The sequence below is a fragment of the Malaclemys terrapin genome, chromosome 2 (genome assembly GCF_027887155.1).
Source record: "Malaclemys terrapin pileata isolate rMalTer1 chromosome 2, rMalTer1.hap1, whole genome shotgun sequence".
NCBI lineage: Eukaryota > Metazoa > Chordata > Testudines > Emydidae > Malaclemys > Malaclemys terrapin.
The window spans coordinates 273425514-273447708 of NC_071506.1; positions in this window are offsets into that span (position 1 = coordinate 273425514).

A 22195-nucleotide genomic window follows, 5' to 3' on the forward strand; every position below is an offset into this window, starting at 1 on the left:
TCAATCAGAAAACAGTAAAACACATCTTAGCCCAGTGAGCAGTAGGAATAGTTCACTGCTGGCAATATTGTTATACAGCTCTGTGGCCAAGGTGGATGCAGGCTGCTTGAGCTCTGAAGCTCAAATAAAAATAACATGGCCATCACCCTATTATTATAGCTGGAGATTTTAGCAAAACTAGACCCATTTCTTCATAAATCATCTCCAACACTGCATACAAACACTAACATTTCATACATACATGGCTGTGTGAGCTGCGTGGCCGTCCCTCCTTGTCAGTCTCTGAGGGAGGTAACACCCCCTCGCTACAGGCTGATTTAGGCTAACGAAATGTGTGGAGATTGGGAAATCCTATGGCCAGAGACTAGATTGTTTTTTCCCTGAAGCTCATTCAACATATTCAGGATTGGACTATTTCTTAATAGCACAAGACCTGACAAATTCTATCACTGATTGTGGCATTGGTACTATTGCTATAACTCACCAGGCTCCCGTATGTATGCCTTTTAGGCTCCCAGGGTATGAACACCCAACTATGCAGTGGACAGAGATGAACATGATTTTCTGGGGAAGATTCAACATGGCTTTTGTAAAGGGAAGTCATGGAAGGTCCTCTCATGGATCAGTAAGTGATTAAGAGGTAAGATACAAAGGATTGGAATAAATGTCCCCTAGGGGGTCTGTACAGGGGCCAGTGCTGTGCAATATAGTCATAAATGATCTGGAAAAGGGGGTAAACAGTGAGGTGGCAAAATTTTCAGATAATACAAAATTACTTAAGATAGGTAAACCCAAACAGACTGCAAAGAGTTACAAAGGGATCTCCCAAAACTGGGTGACCCAGCAACAAAATGGCAGGTGAAATTCAATGTTGATAAATGACATAATCCCAACGATTCATACCAAATTATAGGGTCTAAATTAGCTGTTACCACTCAAGAAAGAGACTGTGATGCTTTTGTAGACAGTTCTCTGAAAACATCCATTGAATGTGCAGCAGCAGTCAAAAAAGCTAACAGAATATTAGGAACTATTAGGAAAGGGACAGATAATAAGACAGAAAATATCATAATGCATCTATATAAATCCATGGTACGTCCACATCTTGAATACTGCATGCAGATCTGGTGACCGCATCTCAAGAAAGATATAGTACAATTGGAAATGGTACAGAGAAGGGCAACAAAAAATGATTAGGGGTATGGAGCAGCTTCCATAAAAGGAGAGATTAAAAATTTGGGGACTTTTCAGCTCGGAAAAGGGACAACTAAGAGGGGATATGATAGAAGTCTATAAAATCTTGACTGGCACAGAGAACGTGAATAAGGAAATGTTATTTACTCCTTCATACAACAAAAGAACTAGGGGGGTCACTCAATGAAATTAATAGACAGCAAGTTTAAAACAAACGTAAGGATGTACTTTTTCACAAAATGCACAATCAACCTGTGGAACTCATTGCCAAGGGATGTTGTAAAGGCCAAAATAATAACAGGGTTCAAAAAAGAACTAGATAAGTTCATGGAAGATAGGTCCATCAATGACTATTAGCCAGGGTGGGCAAGAATGCAACCCCATGATCTGAGTGTCCCTAACCTCTGTTTGCCAGAATCTGGGAATGGATGACAGGAGATGGATCATTCGATGATTGCCTGTTCTGTTCATTCCCTCTGAAGCACCTGGCATTGGCCATTGTCAGAAGATAGGATACTTGGCTAGATGGACCATTGATCTGACCCACTATGGCCGTTCTTATGTTCTTAAGAGTGGAGATTGAATACCTATCTGCTGTTTGATACATTATTTATTAACTTTAACCAGCAAGAACGACAATGTTTTTTTTTTTTTAAATGTACAAGGTTCAGTGCTGGTGTAAGCAGATCAAAGCAGATCCAACTCCCACTGAAGTCAATGGGAACTGATGCCCACTTATGCCAAGGGTGAATTCAGCTCATATTCCTAACCTGGATATTTGTCCAGTCTACATTCTTTTCTTATTTCTTTTTCTCCATTAATTCTACCAAGACATAGCAAATCTGCTTTCTTGAGAAGAAGATAACAGGTTCCTTTCTTGAAGCTCTATTGCTTGGCAGTTCCCTCTTGCTGTCCCCTCTCTCCAATCAATAACATGCCACTTGCCCCAAATGGATGCAACAGTTTGGGAAGCCTGTAAAGATGTATCCTCTCTTTTGCCACCTTTAAAAAGAAATGCAGAGATCAAAGAATTCATACCCTGGCAAAGGAAATTAAGAGCTTCTATATAGACTATGCTTGCACCCTCCCCAGAGAAACTCAGAATCCTCAGGTTTCAGAGGGGTAGCTGTGTTAGTCTGCATAAGCAAAAACAAAGAGGAGTCCTTGTGGCACCTTAGAGACTAACAAATTTATTTGGGCATAAGCTTTTGTGGGCTATAACTCACTTCATTAGATGCATGGAGTGAAAAATACAGTACGCAGGTATAAATATACAGCATAGGAAAAGATGGGAGTTGCTTTACCAAGTGCGGGTCAGTGCTAACGAGGCCAATTCAATCAGGGTGGATGTGGCCTATTCCCAACAGTTGACAAGAAGGTGTGAGTATCAACAGAGGGAAAATTACTTTACCCAGCCACTCCCAGTCTTTATTCAGTCCTAATTTGATGGTGTTCAGTTTGCAAATTAATTCCAGTTCTGCAGTTTCTCGTTGAAGTCTGTTTTTGAAGTTTTTTGTTGAAGAATGACCACTTTTAAGTCTATTATTGAGTGTCCAGGGAGATTGAAGTGCTCTCCTACTGGTTTTTGAATGTTACAATTCTTGATGTTCGATTTGTGTCCATTTATTCTTTTGCCTAGGGACTGTCCTGTTTGGCCAATTGACATGGCAGAGGGGTATTGCTGGCACATGATGGCATATATCACATTGGTAGGTGTACAGGTGAATGAGCCCCTGATGGTGTGGCTGATGTGGTTAGGTCCTATGATGGTGTCCCTTTAATAGATATGCGGACAGAGTTGGCAACGGGTTTGTTGCAGGGATTGGTTCTTGTGTTAGCCTTTTTGTTGTGTGTTGTGTAGTTGCTGGTGAGTATTGCTTCAGGTTGGGGCGCTGTCTGTAAGCAAGGACTGGCCTGTCTCCCAAGGTCTGTGAGAGTAAGGGATCCTCCTTTAGGATAGGTTGTAGATGTAGATCCTTGTATGATGCGCTGGAGAAGTTTTAGTTGGAAGCTGTAGGTGATGGCTAGTGGCATTCTGTTACTTTCTTTGTTGGGCCTGTCCTGTAGCAGGTGACTTCTGGGTACGCTTTTGGCTCTGTCAATCTGTTTCTTCACATCCCCAGGTGAGTATTGTAGTTTTAAGAATGCCTGATAGAGCTCCTGTAGGTGTTTGTCTCTGTCTGAGGGATTGGAGCAAATGCGGTTGTATCTTAGGGCTTGGCTGTAGACAATGGATCATGTGATGTGGTCTGGATGAAAGCTGGAGTTATGTAGGTAAGTGTAGCGGTTAGTAGGTTTCCGATATAGGGTGGTATTTATGTGACCGTCGCTTATTTGCACAGTAGTGGATCGCTTGTATGAACTGGTCCAGGCTGAGGTTGATGGTGGGGTGGAAATTATTGAAATGCTGGTGGAATTCCTCAAGGGCCTCCTTCCCATGGGTGCAGATGATGAAGATGTTCTCAATGTAGCGCAAGTAGAGTTGGGGTGCTAGGGGACGAGAGCTGAGGAAGCATTGTTCTAAGTCAAACATAAAAATGTTGGCATACTGTGGGGCCATGCAGGTACCCATAACAGTGCTGCTGACTTGAATGTATAAATCGTCCCCAAATCTGAAATAGTTGTGGATGAGGACAAAGTCACAAAGCTCAGCCACCAGGTTTACCATGACATTATCGGGGATGCTGCTTTTGACGGCTTGTAGTCCATCTTTGTGTGGAATGTTGGTGTAGAGAGCTTCTACATCCATAATGGCTAGGATGGTGTTTTCTGGAAGATCACCAATGGATTGTAGTTTCCTCAGAAAGTCAGTGGTGTCTCGAAGATAGCTGGGAGTGCTGGTAGTGTAGGGCCTGAGGAGAGAGTCCACATAGCCAGACAATCCTGCTGTCAGGGTGCCAATGCCTGAGATGATGAGGCATCCAGGATTTCCAGGTTTATGGATCTTGGGTAGCAGATAGAATACCCCTGGTTGGGACTCTAGGGGTGTGTCTGTGTAGATTTGTTCCTGTACTTCTTCAGGGAGTTTCTTGAGTAGATGGTGCAGTTTCTTTTGGTACTCCTCAGAAGGATCAGAGGGCCTGTAGAATGTGTCAGAGAGTTGCCTAGCAGCCTCTCATTCATACTCCGACCTATTCACGATGACTACAGCACCTGCTTTGTCAGCCTTTTTGATTATAATGTCAAGGTTGTTTCTGAGGCTGTGGATGGCATTGTGTTTTGCACGGCTGAGTTATGGAGTAAGTGATGCTGCTTTTCCACAATTTCAGCCCATGCACATCGGTGGAAGCACTCTATGTAGAAGTCCAGTCTGTTGTTTCGACCTTCAGGAGGAGTCCATGCAGAATCCTTCTACTTGTAGCATTGGTAGGAAGGTTTCTGTGGGTTAGTGTGCTGTTCAGTGGTGTGGTGGAAATATTCCTTGAGTCAGAGATGGCGAAAGTAGGATTCCAGGTCACCGCAGAACTGTATCATGTTCATGGGGGTGGTGGCGCAGAAGGAGAGCCCCCGAGATAGGGGTCACTACAAAAAGGAATTTTCCCCCTGTTGATATTCACCCCTTCTTGTCAACTGTTGGGAACGGGCCACATCCACCCTGATTGAATTGGCCTTGTTAGCACTAACCTCCCACTTGGTAAGGCAACTCCCATCTTTTCATGTGCTGTATATTTATACCTGCCTACTGTATTTTTCACTCCATGCATCTGATGAAGTGAGTTATAGTCCACGAAAGCTTATGCCCAAATAAATTTGTTAGTCTCTAAGGTGCCACAAGGACTCCTTGTTGTTTTTTCAGAATCCCCATCTATCTAAGATATGAAATCAACAAACTTCTGTCCCACAAGGCTGAGTTTGCTTTATTCTGTTTGAAGCTAATCAAAAAGGCTGACAAAGGAGGTGCTGTAGTCATCATGAATAGGTCCGAGTATGAACGAGAGGCTGCTAGGCAACTCTCTGACACCACATTCTACAGGCCATTACCCTCTGATCCCACTGAGGGGTACCAAAAAGAAACTACCATCTGCTCAAGAAACTCCCTGAAGAAGCACAGGAACAAATCTACACAGACACAAAATAAGATTGTTGCTATTTGTGATAGTAGCAATAAATTACACACAACACAGTCAGATATTAACAAAATTTCAATAGCTTTATTCAAAACTATATTTAACTGAAGAGGAAATCAGTAAAGATGCCCTAAATAACTGTTTTATTGTATTGTGTCTCCCAGAGATCTGATTGTTGAGATGCACCTCTAGAAATTGAATAACTGACACGGGATATAAAAGAAATGAAGGTCTCCTGGTGCAGATGGGTTCCCTACTGAACTTTACAAAAAGTTCTGTGAAATTTTAACCCCTAGATTATTGAATATGTTCAATGAGGCCAAGGATGAGCAAACTCTCCCACATACTCAAAGAGAAGCTTTAATTTCAGTTATTCCTAAATCTGGGAAAGACCTTGGACTAGGTAGTAATTACAGGACAAGCTCTTGCAATGAAAAAGTTCTCTCTCACATTATACGCAAAAATCAAATAGGCTTCCTACATAATAGAAATGACTCAGATCATTTGTGTTAACTGATATATATTATTGCCACCTTGAGACATTCTAAAGAACCTTTAGCTATTAGTTTATTAGATGCCGAAAAGGCCTTTGACCACACAGACTATGTCTACCACTTATGTCGGCAAAAAAAAAAAAAAAAAAAAAACAGTTACTCACCTTCTCATAACTTTGTTCTTCAAGATGTGTTGTTCATATCCATTCCAATCAGGTGTGCGCGCGCACGTGCACAGTAGCAAGAAGATTTTTCCCATAGCAGCATCTGTTGGGTCAGCCTGGGCACCCCCTGAAGTCGCACCTTCATGGTGCTCAAATATAGAGTCCTGCCGACCCGCCACCCCCTCAGTTCCTTCTTGCCAGCTGCTCCCACAGAGGACTAGGAGGGGGGATATTAGAAGGAACATGAACACATCTTGAAGAACAACAGTTACGAAAAGGTAACCGTTTTTTTTTCTTCGAGTGCTTGTTCATGTCTATTCCAATCAGGTAACTCACAAGCCCAAGTTCAGGAGGTGGGGTCAGAGTTGTCCACTGATTGGAGCAGTGCTCTTCCAAAAGCCGCATCGTCTCTGGCCTGCTTGGTGATTGTACAGTGTGTGGTGATAGTATGTATGGAGGACCATGTCGATGCTCTGCAGATTTCCTGGGTGGGAACCTGCGCCTGGAACGCCATTGAAGAGGCCTGAGCCCTGGTGAAGTGTGCAGCGATTAGAGGAGCGGGCACCTTCGCCAGGTTGTAGCACTCACTGATGCAAGACGTGATCCATGACGAAATTCGCTGAGAAGAGACAGGAAGACCTTTCATCCTGTCCGCTACTGCCACGAATAACTGGACTGACTTTCGGAATGGTTTCGTTCTCTTGATGTAGAAGGCTAGCGCTCTGCAATCATCCAATGAGTGAAGCCTTTGCTCCTTGCCGCCCGAGTGAGGCTTAGGATGGAATACTGGGAGAAAGATGTCCTGGTTGATGTGAAACTGGGAGACCATCAGGAGGAAACTGGGTGGGGTCTGAGCTGAATCTTGTCCTTATAAAAACAATGAGGAATCCTGTGGCACCTTAAAGACTAACAGATTTATTTGGGCATAAACCTTCATGGGTAAAAAACCACTTCTTGTTGTTTTTGTGGATACAGACTAACACATCTACCCCTCTGATACTTGTCCTTATAGAACACAGTGTAAGGGGGCTCTAATGTCAGGGCCTTGAGCTCAAATACCCTTCTGGCTGAGGTTATTGCTGCCAGAAACGCTACTTTGTAAGAGAGAGAGAGCAGGGAGCACATTGCCACATTGTTCAGAGGGCAGTCCCATGAGTCTGGAAAGGACCAGATTGAGGTCCCAAGCTGGGACTGGCTGTTGGACCTGTGGGTATAGCCTGTCGAGACCTTTAAGGAAACAACTGACCATAGGGTTAGCAGAGACCAAGAAGCCCTCTGCTCCTGGATGAAAGGCAGAGATGGTGGCCAAATTAACCCTTATTAATAACATGGATAGCCTCTGCAGCTTGAAATGGACGAAGGAGATAGTCTAATACAGGGGTGGGCAAACTTTTTGGCCCGAGCGCTACATTGGGGTTACAAAACTGCCTTCCCTACCTGGCCCTCCATACAGTTTTGTAACCCCAATGTAGTGCTCGGGCCAAACACCCCAAACAGCGCCCCTCCCACTTCCCGCCCCCTGACTTCCCTCCTCAGAACCTCCAACCCATCCAACTGCCCCTGCTCCTTGTCTCCTAACCGCCCCCTCTCGGGACCCCCTACCCCTAACCACTCCCCGGGGCCACACCCCCTATCCAAGGCACCTGCTCCCAGTCACCCGACCCTTGTTCCCCATCCCCTGATCCTTATTCACACCCCCGCCCCCTGACAGGCCCCCCAGGACCCCATGCCTATCCAACACCCCCTGTTCTCCCTCCCTTGACCCCCCTCCCGCGCATCCAACCACCCCCTGCTCCCTGTCCCCTGACTGCCCCCTAGGATCCCCACCCCTTATCCAACCCCCCACCGGTCTCGGCCCCCTTACCATGCCGTGCCGCCATGCCGGAGTTAGACACACTGCCGCTCTGCTCGGCAGGAGCTCGCAGTCCCGCTGCCCAGAGCGCTGCCGGCATGGCTGCAGGGGAGGGGCCGGGAGCTCACGGGCCAGGCAGGACAGTCCCGCGGGCCGAATGTGTCCCGCAAGCCGTAGTTTGCCCACCCCTGGTCTAATATAAGTGGCACAGGGGTGAACGTTGGGGAAGAACAGTGCTGCGCCGACCAGATTGAAAATCTCTTCCACTTGGCAAGGTAGTTAACCCTGGTGGAAGGCTTCCTACTGCCAAGAAGGACTTGTCTAACCAGGTCTGAGCAAGAGAACTCCATTGGATTCATCCATGGAATTTCTACTCCGTGAGGTGCAGCGACTCGAGGTTCGGGTGTTGGAGACAGCTGTAATCCTGAGTTAGTAAGACTGGGAAGAGTGGCAAGGTGACTGGGGCTTCCACGGACATTTCCAGGAATGATGAGTACCAGTACTGGTGGGGCCAGTTTTGTCTGTCATAACTGATACACATCCCCCTATAAAGTGGGCTTGGAAAGTCTGACATTGATGTGGAGAGCGAGCTCCACCTGACACCAGAGGCTTTGTGTTCTGAGTTCTCCCAAATGTGCTCCCTAGCCCAGAGCTAACAAATCCGTCACTAGCGAGAGGGACAGCTGAGGGCTGGTGAAGGGGATCCTTGCACATAATATGAATAATAATAATATATGGAGATATACCTATCCCATAGAACTGGAAGGGACCTTGAAAGGTCAATGAGTCCAGTCCCCTGCCTTCATTAGCAGGACCAAGTACCGATTTTGCCCCAGATCCCTAAATAGCCCCCTCAAGGACTGAGCTCATAACCTTGGGTTTAGCAGGCCAATGCTCAAACCACTGAGCTATCCCTCCCCTGGTGTCATACCGCCACAGAAGGGAGTCTAGTACCGGGCAAGGCAGGGTTACTATTCTGTCCAAACTGTCCCAGACTGGCTGGTACACTAATGCCAGCCACGACTGAAGAGGTTGAAGTCTGAGTCTGGCATGCTGTACTACATAGGTACAAGCCGCCATGTGTCCTAGCAGTCTCAGGCAATTCCTTGCCGTTGTGGTGGGAAACTGCCTGAGACTTCAAATGATGTCGTTCAGAGCTCGAAACCTCGCTTCCAGGTATGCCCTGGCCTGTGTTGAATCCAGTACTGCCCCTAGAAACTCTATCCGCTGAACAGAGTCAGTTTCTCCATGTAACCCACAAGGAGATTACCTAGATTCCTGGGGCTCTGTCTGCTGGCAGCTCAGGGAGGGGGAGCCAAGGCAAACTCAGAGTCTGCCCGGCAACCAATAGGGAGTGAGATCCCCTCCCAGGGAGTTCAGGAAAGGGGAGAAGCCATTTTGGAGTCAGTCTGGAGCTAGCCAGGGCAAGGGCAGGACTGGCTGTGTGGGGAGCTGGTGAGTCCTAGACCTGCATGCAGGGTTCCCCCTGAAAACTGGCCTCTACGGACCTGAAAGCAAGATCCCTCAACTGGGCTTTTCCTTCTCCACTGATGATTCCCAGTTTGTAGAGTTTTGCTGGGAAACTCCCCCAGCCAGGCTGAGTTATCCCTCCAGCTCCCTAGGTGAGACCAGTCACCACATGGTCAGCTCTGCTCTGCCTGCTAGTTCAGGGCTGCTGCTTGCTGTGCATGTGTCTGGATGCTGGGCTAGGAGACTGCAGTTTGGATTTTAGTACAGTTGTGTAACCTGCACCTTGAACCCTGCACCCCTTTGTGGTGAGGGGAAATCCTGGGACCGAAGCAGCCTGATTCCTGCCTGAAGAGGAACCCTGCCAGTAGTGATCAGCTCCTCTGCAGTGACTGAGGAGTCCAGAGTCATCCCTGAACCGGAGGATAATTCATGGAGTTTATGAGTGCACCATCTTTTAGTTAGTTAGGGAAGTTGTTTTGGGGACCCCCTACTCCCTGAACTGTGTCCTCAAGCCAGGGAGTGAGGGTTTGGGGATTTTACAACCTGCTGCATATTAAACCTAAACCTATGGAGGGATTTACCACTCTCTCCCACTTGTGAGTCCTTTGGGCTATACTGAACCCAGTCACTCACACTGCTAAACCACTGCAGAGAAGAATTTTGTGGTCATAGGTCATCAAGGGCCCCAACGAAGTACGCGAACCTAATCTTACATTTGCTACATCAAGTCACATGACTGGGGAAAGTCACAGGTATTAGCAGCGTGGGCACCGGTAACCCTAACAATAGTGTTTTACCCTGTTATGTTATATTTGTCTCTTGCTTAATATAATTATTGTGTTGAATATATTGCATGTGTTTGTGTTATTTTTTGGAAGTCTCCAACTATCTGGCAAATAAGTGGGGATTACCCTACGGTTAGAATTTTCCTCCCAAGCTGCCCTGGTGACCATGCCAGGAAGGAGCGAGGGGGGTGGAGGCACCGCCAAATAAATTCATAGGAAAAAATAAAGAAGATACACCCTGCTGAGTGGGTAGCAGGATCCAGAAGAACCCAGACCTGTCCATCAAAACCTGTAAGCAGGTTGGCATTAAAGAAGGTAACCGGGTGGAGATGGGGCACTACATCCATATTGAGAAGAAAGCCCAGTTCATCGAACGTCAGTCTTATCAAGTTGACTTGTGCCTCCGCTTGAGCCCTGGATCGGCTCTTGATCAGCCAATCGTTGAGGTACAGGAACACCTGCACCTGTCACCTGCGCAGGAATGCAGCCACAAGTGCTATGCAGTTGGTGAACACTCGAGGTGCCGCTAACAGGCCGAACGGGAGGACTGTTAGCTAGTCATGGGTGCCGTTCACCACAAACCTGGGGTATATTCTGTAGGACAGAGTTATTGCTATGTAAAAGTATGTGTCCTTCAAGTCGAGGGTGGGTGGCAAATCAGTCTCCTGGATCCTATAAAGGGATAATGGAGGTCACAGAGATCATATGGAACTTGAGTTTCTTCACAAACCTGTTGAGTTCTCCCAGGTCTAGGATGGGTCTGAGCCCGCCCTTGGCTTTCGGTATTAGGAAATACCAGGAATAGAAGACTTTGCCCTTCTGCTCCTGAGGAACCTCTTCCACTGCCCCTAGCGAAAGGAGCAAGTGCACCTCCTGTATAAGGAGTTGCTTGTGAGAGGGGTCCCTGAAGAGGGATGGAGAAGGGGGGTGGAAGGGCAGGAGGACACAAAATTGGAAGGAGTATCCCCTCTTTACCGTGCAGAGCACCCAGCGGTCCAAAGTGATACGGGATCATGAAAGGGGGTAGAAAGGGGATAGTCGAGACGAAAAGGTAAGGCAGGGTAGATCCAGTTCTTGTTCTGGTGTGTCGTCCTCGACCGCACCTTCAAAAGGCCAGTTTGGGGCCAGAAAGTGGCTTGGGTTGGCCAGAGCCCTGGCTTGAGGACGGGTGTGGCCTTTTTCTGCCGCTCTTATTCCTCCTCTGAGAGCTGTCCTGTCAGTTCTGTTGGTAGAACTGCGGAGGGGGTTGAGGCCTGAAATGCTTCCGCTACGTGGCGGGTGTGTGTAGGCCCAAGGATTTGAGGGTGGCTCTAGAGTCTTTCAGGCTATGTAGCCTTTTATCTGTCTTCTCAGAAAACAGAGTCACACCTTCAAAGGGGAGATCCTGTAAGGTCTGCTGGACCTTATACGAGAGAACAGAGACCTGGAGCCAGGACCCCCTTCTCATGGCGGCATCAGCAGTGTCCAGCCTGGAGGGAAGCTCAGGAGATTAGCTTGCCCTCTTCAAACAGACTGAAAACCCAGCCTGGGAGTCTAGGGGGAGGAGCTCTGCAAATTTTGCCATTGCCGAACAGGTATTATAAGGGTACCAACTGACGATGGCCTGTTGGCTGGAAATTTGGAGTTGCAACCCACCCATAGAATAGACCTCTCTCTCAAAAAGGTCGAGTTTTTTAGCCTCCCTGTTTTGGGGGACGGCCCTTGGAAACCTTACCGCTTGCGCTGATTAGCAGCGTTCACAACAAGGAAATCAGGTTGCGGGTGGGAATGAAGGTGTGTTATACCAATAGAATAAAAACCAGCAGGATCTTATTAAGAGGGATAAAGCAAAGATGCCACATTTATTGTAAATATAATAATAAAGCAAAAGATAAAAGTAAACAACGTTGTTTGACTACTTATTCCTATCACTACTTATTCCTTATACACACACACACACACACACACACACATATATTCATTCATTTACACAATCATTCATTCAAGTTTTGTATAGGTGTTATAGTTACCAGCCTAGAAGATATTGAACAAAACCAGCCCCAGGACCGACCCTTGGGGCACTCCGCTTGATATCGGCTGCCAACTAGACATGGGAGCCATTGATCACTACCCGTTGAACCCGACGATATAGCCAGCTTTCTATCCACCTTATAGTCCATTCATCCAGCCCATACTACTTTAACTTGCCGGCAAGAATACTGTGGGAGACCATATTAAAAGCTTTGCTAAAGTCAAGGAATAACACGTCCACTGCTTTCCCCTCATCCCTGCCTGGGAGCACTGCGAGCTCCAAAATTCCAGAACTTTTGTTATTTTGGAGAAAACTTCCTGGATTTACTCAGCAAATGCTATCCTTCTATGATTTTCTGGCCCAAAAATCTCTTCCATAATTTGAGAGTTGTTTAGAATAGAGATTTGGATACACAGCTATCTCAGATCCAATGGAATACAATTGTATCTAGTGTTAAATCAACTACAGACCTGTGACTATGGCTTATTCACCAAAAGACACTTTTTTTAAATCTACTGGTTCCCATAAAGGCTAGTGGTAATGGGCCTCAGAAATGCTGACAACTGTTGGAAATGTAACTCCTTTGATGCTGCATTAAATCATATGTTTAGGGAGCTCCCCTGTATCAAGAATTTCTGGTTTGAGATGGATCAAATGACCAATTTGATATTGGATGCAAGTTGGAGCCCACCCCTTAAGTTTCATTCTTGGATATATTCCTGATACCTGAAGGTTACCTGGTAATAAGATGGCATGGTTCCAATGTGCAGCTTTGGTTACTAAAAAATTAATCCTGCAAAAATGGAAAAGTCTATGCCCACCAAACACTGACGCCTGGCTCAGTGATATGACTGTTCTCACAGCTAATGAATGACTGCCGTTCAGCAGAAGGGGAATGCCTGAAAAATTCAAAGCAAGTTGTTCTGACTTTTTTGTGGTCTGTGATTAACGCAGACCCTGAAGATAGATCCTAGCCCTCCTTACTTACTTTGTGTATTATAATGGATCTTGTATTTTGGTATATTTGTTGTATTTGAAAAAATTAATAAAAAATATAAATATAAAATGGACAGTGGCAAGTGTTATGCTCACAGTATACATTCAGAGAAGTTAGATATAACTTATATAATAAATATATAAAATACTCTTTCTGGAAGGTTGCAATGTAACACTCCTTTATTTCTTAGCATCCAGAACCCTAACACACAAGAACCAAACAGAGAGAAACAAAACAGGCTGCTCCCTAAGGCAAGGGCGTCTAACTCAACCCACCTTGTTCTAGGCTGAAATCTTTGCAGAGTAACTGCTGAAGACCCAGCTCATGTGATTCCCTACAGAGACCCTTAGCCTGTAAAGAGGACCAGAAAACACCTTGAAACTTAAAGTGACAGCTTGCAATTTTAACATAGTTTTGAATACACCACAGAAGATTCCCCAGTATATTCTGGTAGTGTTGCCCGATTGCTCTGGTAAAGAAACTGCAGATCTTGTGTTCCAAAATAACCTTCCTGGTCATCAATAATATGACTATTTCACCATTTCAGTTTTTTGAAAGTTGGCTGCATTTCATTCTAGAACTGTAGCCTTTAACACCAGGCTAGGAGGATGAAACTGTACAGAGTCAGGCAAAACAAAGGGAGAAAAAAAAATCAAATCAAAAGTTCTGGGCAGTTGAATTTGTTTGCTAATTGAAAGCTTTTTTCCAATGTAGGGGGATGAGATGTGTGCCAGTGGCCCCAGTTTAGGAAAAACACTTAAGTACACGCTTAAATACACCCCTATTCTGGAAAGCATATGCTTAAGTGCTTTCCTGAATCAGGGCTAATATATCTAACATTCAACTTTGTATACATACAACTTTGTATTATGTATGTGATTTTGAAATCAGCGCAGCTTGTAATGTTGTGAAATTAAAATGAAACCTGCTCTGATGTATTAAAGTCCAAACCCATGTTTGTTATTTGTTGTTCAGGATAATTCAGATGTTGTGGTATTGATAATGAGAGTTGTGAATGATGTATGAAATGACACCATTTCTGTGCAATGCACACAGAGAATACAACATTTGCTTTGCTATTTGCCAAATATTACACAAAGCTCATCAGCACAAATGCTTCCATAAAAGTCTACCAGTCTCAAAGGCTTTTAAAAAATTATTTAAAATGCCTCCTCACAGTTAATGTTGTTGTTTTGTTGAAGACTTTATTAACATATTAGAGGAGGGGAGAGCAAACACCCTTCAAAATGCAAAAAATTCTTTAAATTTAATATTGTTATATTATCCTCTCCTGAGGACTATTAGCACCTAGTGCAAAAGTATTCTAATATATGGGTAGGGACCAGACAGGACCTGGCTGGCCTAAAATTGGGGGTAGGGTTCAAAAAGAACTCCAGAATCCCTGCTGATGGTGCCTTGGCCAGAGTTGGGAATCCAAGCCAGAGTGTGCTTTCTGGTCCAGATTTTTGTGCAAATGTCTTGACCTCTGAGCAACTGTTAGGTGCTACACAGGAAGTAAAGGCTTGATCTTGTTGTCACAGATGACAATGGCAAAACTCCTATTGACTTCAAGGGGAGAAGAAGCATTTCTAAAATATAGTTTTCACTCATGGGGAGTTCTGAGGTAGCTAAACTTTTGCTAAGTAAAAACTTCTCAGTATTTAACACACACAGGATTCAAGAAATATATAGTATATTCAAAATTCTTCAATTATATCCCAGCAAGACAGTGGTGGAGGAGCTGAGGGTGTGGGGCTGCCCGGTGGCCCCATGTTCTGCTCCTTTTCCCGCTGAGGTTCCCGGGAGAGCCCTGAACTACAGGACAGAACCCCCAGCCCTGTCCCCTGCCCTTCCACAGAGCTGCGTCTCCTCTGATTCCCAGCAGCAGCCGCGCCGTAGGACAGGGCTGGGGGTGGAACAGCCCAGCCGATGGAGGAGCTGCCAGCGCTCTGCTCCTTTCCCCACTGTGGTTCCCGGAAGAGCCCTGAAGCACAGAGCTCTCCCAGGAACTGCAGCAGGGAAAGGAGCAGAACGTGGGGCCACCGGGCAGCCCCACAGTGGCAGCTCCTCCGGTGCGGCTACTGTACTTCCCCAGCCCTGTCCACCAGCGGGGCTGGCTGCTGTACAGATGTAGGAGACCCTGCGTGGAAGGGCTGGGGTGGTACAGCTGCGCCGGAGGAGCTGTGGGCATGGGGCCTCCTGGTGGCCCCACGTTCTGTTCCTTTCACTGCTGCAGTTCCAAAGTCGCAGCAGGAGGATGACAGAGGTCCCTCCCCCCAAGTAAGGGGGATGGATTATGGGGAGGGGATGAGGAGAGTGTGGTGGCCCCGGGTTGGGGGCAGGGCAGAGTCATGTGGAGGGTCCCATGAAGAGGTCACGTGCCCCCCATACCGATAAGAAATGGATTCCACTTGCACCACTGGACACAGTCTCTGGATGGGGAGGCTGAGTGCTGGGGGCCAGTCCTTGGGGTGCTGAGGGCAGTTGCTGGGGGCTGCTGGGGGGCAGTCCCTGGATGGTGGACTTGATTCTGGAGGGACAGTCCCTGGGGTGCCATTCTGCCCTGTCTCTGTTCCAACCCAGTGTTGGGGGTGTGTGTCTGGATGATGGGGAGACAGTCCCAAGGTGTTTGGGTGATGGAGAGCATTCCCTGGCTGGGGAGGAGCAGTCTGGGGAGGGGCTGGATGCATGGCAGGGAGCTCTGCACCAGGCAGGGCTTCCACCTTTGCAGGCAGGCTCTGCAGTCGAGCTCTCTGGGCGCTCAGCCCAACAGCGCAGAAGTCAGGGTGGGAATACATCATGCCATGCCATCCAGACAGTAAAATTAATTAATGTTAATAGTTAATGTTAACGTATTTTGCTAATTTAAAATGCTCGATAGATATTTGCCCACGTTGAAATAAAAGGTAATACACCACTACCTCAATATAACGTGACCCAATATAACACGAATTCGGATATAACGCGGTAAAGCAGTGCTCCAAGGGGGTGGGGCTGCGCACTCCGGTGGATCAAAGCAAGTTCAATGTAATGCGGTTTCACCTACAACGGGGTAAAATTTTTTGGCTCCCGAGGACAGCGTTATATCGAGGTAGAAGTATATATTGATTTGAATCCTATTGCTCTCATATAACAAATACCAAACCTTTTTTTGGTGTGTACATGTACAGGTAGCGTATCTATTGTGTGGATGCAGCCCACATAACACAGAGAGTTGCATATGCGGCCCTCAATGGTAAATAGGTCAAGAACCAGTGCTCTAGGCAGAGCCGTCCCTAGGGTACGGCGAATCAGGGCGACCGCTCTGGGCCCTGTGCTTTGGGGGGCCCCATGGGCCGGCGTGCATGAATGACACGGTGCTGCTGCAGCCTCTCCAGCCCCGGAGGGCTGGGAGGGAGCATGCGCTGGCACCCCTGCAGCTTCCCCAGGCCCAGCTTGCCAGGTCTCCACCTGCCTTACTTATCCTAGGCAAAAAGCCAAGACTAAAAATAAACATTTGATCTCCCTCATCCCAGAAAATAATCTGTTAAATATCACAACATTTGAAAAACGATTCAGGATTTAGCAGTACAAAACACTTAAGACTATGAAATGCACACAAGCTCCATAAACGGAGCTCCAATGACAGTCAGCTCTGAAAGTCTTTAAGTTAGGTACATCTACAGGCATACTTGTTGTTAGGACTGACAAAGACTTCTATTCCACTTAATACTATCTTTCCAGAGATTTATCCATTGTTCCTGTGGTGAGCTGAATATATACATGCCTCCACTATAGGGATAAATGCTCCATTAGCTACCCCAAACACAAACCTTGCGAGCTTTCATCCCTCCTACTAGATAAAAGGAAAGAGGCCTACGTCTGTCAGTTAGATGTGTTTCAAGACTTTATCTTCACTTTCCCGCTCAAATCCCACCACCTATCCAGTTTATTCTCAGACGCTTTCCTCTTGGCTTCACCATTATTGAATTTATTTCTCCACCAATGCTGGGCTCATTGGAGTCACTGCCCTGCAGGTCATCTTGATAAAACCACAATCCATAAACATCCTCCAAGTCTCCCAATTAAGGGTTTTTGGTTTGACAAACAAAACATAGACTAAATTAAGTTTCTGATTAAAAAAAAAATCCACCCTAAAGTAAGGACATGTGACTGGAAGGGGCCTCCCAGGTCATCAAGTCCAGTCCCCTACTATCGCAGGTAACTCCATCATATAACCCAGTTCATAAACTTAAACTTCATCTTAAAACTGGTTTAGGTTATTTCCCTTACTTATATTGGGAGGCTGTCACAGAGTCTCACCCCCTGGAGGATTAGAAACCTTCTCATTTCCAGCCTAAATATATTCATGGCCAATTTGTACTCATTTGTTCTTACACTAACATTGTCCTTTAGCTAAAATAGCTCTTCTTCCTCTCTGGTTTACCCCCTGATGTATTTATAGAGAGCAATCATATCCCGTCAGTGTTTTTGTTTGTTTATTTATTTATTTAGTTTTTTGCTGGGCTAAAACAAGCAAAGCTCTTTGAGTCTCCTCTCCTAAGGTAGACTCCCCATTCTTCTGATCATCCTCGTAGCCCTTCTCTGTATATTTTTCAGTCTGAATTTTTCTTTCTTGAACATGGGTGATAAGAATTGAACATAATATTTCAGATGAGGTCTTACCAGTGTCTTGTACAATGGCATTAATATTTCTCTATCTCTATTGGAAATACCTCACCTGATACATCCTAGGATTGCATTTTCATTTTTCATGGCCATATAACATTGGTGGCTCAGTCAGTCTGCAATTGATTAATACACCCAAGCCTTTCTCCTCCTCTATCATTTCCAACTGATAGGCACTCATAACAGAAAGTCTTATTAGTCCCTAACTGCATGACTTTGTACTTTATATTGTTACATTTCATTCAATTTTTATTACTCCAGGCCTCAAGGTCATCCAGTTCTTCCTCTAGAATATTCTAATCCTCCTCTGTATTGATAATGCCTTCCAACTTTGTCTCATTAGCAACTTTTGATAGTCCATTCCTACTTTCAGTCCCAAGATCATTAATGAAAGTATTAAATAAGACTGGTCTCAAGACAAATCCTTGAGAAACTCCACTAGTAACCTCCCTCAAGCTCAATACGTCTCCTTTCAGCACAACCTGTTGGCATCTCCCTTTTAGACAGTTCCTTATCTATCTACCAATTCATGTACTAATCCCCATCTTTTCCAGTTTAATAATTTTCCATGTGTTACTGTGTCAAATGCTTTACTAAAGTCCAGATAGATTGTATCTACTGATTTCCCTTATCTAAAAAATCAGTTCTCTTATCAATGATAGATATCAATTAAGTCTGGCACAATCTATTTTTGGTAAACACATGTGACATTTTATTCCATTTTCCATTTATCTTCATGTCTTTGATTATTTTTTCCTTCAAAATTTGTTCTAAAACCTTGTATGCTATTCAGATCAGATTAACAGGCCTGTAAATGCCCAAAACATTTTTTTTCTTAAATATAGGTACTGAATTTGCTATTCTCCACTCATATTGTACCTTCCTCAATTTGATAGATATATTAATAATCCTTGTTCCTGGATTGGCTATTTCATGTGCCAATTCTTCCAGTATTCTGGGATGGAAATGATCTCCCTGACTGGAGCTCATTAAGATCTTTGAGTTTTGCTTCCACCTCAGATGTGGAAATTTTAAATTTTTATACATTCATTCCCATTCACCATCCTGCCTTTGTCCCCACGTTATACATCATCACCCGTATTGAAAAGTGAGGCAAGATATTCATTTATGTTTTGTCCCATACTTTGATTATCCTTCCTCTCTATTCCCCATCCTCACTGCATAGTAGCCCCACTTCTTTTCTTGTTCTCTTTTAGTTTAGATGGCTAAAAAATGTTAAGATTTATTCTTTTTCCACTTTCAGTATATAAAGGTTATTCAGTCAGTTTAACATGAAATGAAATAAACCTATTCATTTTCAGATAAGATAATGAGGTATCAAACTTTAATTTATTGAAATAATTGCAGATTGTATGAGGCCCTTGGATTCTGAAGTAAAACATATACAAAAGGAATCTTTATTTTATAACAATCATGCATCTAGTATCTCAGCAGAAGAGCACGTACAAAATTATTGATCCATCTACTACTTCTTGTATATGTTATCTTTGTCCCTAATTTATCCACATCATCTGAAATCACAGGCATAAAATACACCAAAATTGGAGTAGGAAAAATGCCATTTCTCTTCTTAGATGAGAAGTAAATATTCACATTTTCTTTAACTCCTATTCACTGTTAATGCCTTGTACGAACTACTCACCTTGAGGAAAGGTTTTGCTTAGCTTCCTGAATTCCTCTTAAGCAGATAAAAGTTCCCAGCATTTATCTTCCTGTTGTCAAGAAGAAACAAGAGTGTATTAAGCATGTAAGACTTACATTCTTTTCCACTTCTTCTAAACAAAGATTATATTCAAAGAGAAAAAAAGTTTCAGTCCAGTTATCTCCAGAGGATCAGAAAATTCTCTCCTGGTATCACCTTCTCTATTTCCCTCGTAAGCAATTCCTCTTCACCCTGGCTAAGCTCTTATTCCAGAGAGTGTGTTATTGTCATGTGGGGTGTGTATATGTGGGGAAAGGAGAGAGGGAGGAGAGTTTAGATGTGAAATTAACTAATGTGATTTTATGAGTTCTCATGGGAAAGGCTGTAGCCCGAGTAAGCAAAGAGTTGGGGAGGTTCCTAGCAGAGTATTCATTTAAAATATTATTCTGTCCATGCAGAAATGAGAGCGTGTCTTTGATAGAAAAACAGACTGTTTTCACTGAATCTGAATAAAGTGGGTAGGAAATACAAAGGCAAAATCTGTTTTATAAACTCTTCTCTGCATCTAGTGGGCTCGCCCTGTCTGTACGGCAAACACTTTGACTGTAAACACTTCCATATATGAATATTTTATTCCATCTCCTTATGCATTAGTCCAAATAGTACAAAATGCCAAGTCTGAAAAGTATATTGAAAGAATAAGATTCAAGTTAGAGAAAAAAATATCATGGTAATTGAAAAAACATGTAGCTTTGTAGTACTTAAAGGTTGCAGAAGCAAGCAGCAAGAATAGGGATGCTACCACTGAAGCTAGTCTCCATCCATAATGGTTTACTTCATCCATTTGCTGACCTCACTTGAGATCCAGGAATGCTCTAACTTTCCCCCCTCCCACTGCCCCACTCCCTCCATATGCTTCTGAATAATGACAAAAATGGAATATAGTCTGAAGAATCTTTCTATTGCTACTATATCCGGGAGATGTGAGATTTTGTTTAACATCAGCTCACGTTCAATGTGGTTGTTCAAGATGGGGGACTGGATAAAAAAGAGATGTGGTGGGGTCGTTAGTTTGAGGGAGTATCTGCGACTCACTCCCTCTCTCACTCACTGGTCTGCAGTGCTTAATTTGTAATGAAAGAGGTGCCAGGGCTCAAGCATTTAGGTGCCAGAGCTCAAGCAATTTTTTTACATTCATAACTGATGCAGCAAGCTCAGAGGTGCCTGGGCTATGAACTGTTGAGCCTCAAGGTGCCGGGGCTTAGCCTTGGTAATCCCTAACACAAATTAAACACTGCTTGTCTGTGGTCAATCAAGACCATTCTTCTGAGAAGTGGGAATTTCTGCCTCCTAGATTCCGGTCTTGGTGGAAACACATTCACTGTATCACAGTGGGCTCTCAGAGACTTTTGCACCCCTTCCCCAGTTCTAGGGTTTTCTCTGGTATACCTGTAAGCTTTCCTCTAGTACCTTTCTGAAGATGGATGGATGGATGAAAGGAACATTTTTGTCTATGGCAAAATTTGTAGTTCCTCCTTAGAGCACTGATTTCAGTGGGGATGGACTGTTTCGGTTTGGCACCACTTTCTGCCACTCTTTTGCCTAGATTTTCCCCAGAGATTTTCCCCATTTAGATGGGCACAGAATTCATTTGGAGTGAGCATCTATCTGCCAGGGGTGAAGCCAGACGTGGTGTCTGGCTGCTGAACTAGATGTCATGGCACTGATTGAAAATCTCATTGCATCCACTGAGGCAGCTGCCACAAAAGCTTTTGCTGGGAATATTTTCTTAAGTGTAGACCAGACGTCAGGATGGTCTCTGTCCTTCACAGCCTTTAGGTCACCCAGCCAGTACATTGTGGCTCTTGAGAAGAATGCAGTCTCCAGGGATGCAATTAAGGGTGGATGATGAAGCCTCGAAGACCCTTCTACGGGTGGTTTCCACATTTCTATCATCTGGATTTTTGGGAAAGAAATCGCCTTTTGATGGAATTACCATATCTTTTGCTGGCAATGCTATTGCAGAATCTACCTTTAGAATATCTGTAATGTGAATTTTTTTTTAACTCTTCCAACTTGAAATGTCTAAGCGCATGCCTGCTTATGTATTTAACCTTCCCATTCCTCTCTGATCACATCCTCAAAGGATGATTGCAATCAGATTGCTGTCTCAGGTGAGGATTTAGAAGGCAGGTACTTCACTGTATGCTTGTCGTCTAGTGTCTACTCAAGTTGGATATGGATTGTAGATGCAATCTTTTTGCACATGGTTCCAAACATTTCAGAGGGGAGAAACTTTTGTTACATTTTTTCCCCATGTCCTGCTCAGAGCCTCAATCTGAGAGCTCCCCTTCCTCAGCAGAAAAGGATGTATCTGAGTCAGGGGACAAACACCTCTTTTCTTTTACTTTTTGCTCCTCTTGGACTTCTTTAGTTTTGTTGGCCCACTTGGTAAGTTTTGCTGCCCAGCTGTGGCCCGGGTATGGTCCTATGTGTCTCACTTTATGCAACACCTTGAGACCTCTAGATACATCTCCCTCAGTGTTCTTCCACTCTGGCTCCCACTTCCGCATCCTGGGAGTTCCCTGATTCATGCTGGGAAGAAGGGGAGATTAGTATGTCTCCTACTTATCCCCCAGGGAATTTAGGACCCATTTTAGACTTTGGAGGAGGACCTGGAGCCCCCTTAAGGGTTTGTTTTTGGTCCTGTTCTGCCCCAGAACTTACACCCGGGGTTAGATGAAAGACAAGTCCTCCTCATCTTTGGAGTCTCTTTCCGCTCTGCTCTGCATCTCCAGCTCAGGCTTTTCTTTCTGTATTGGAATCGTGG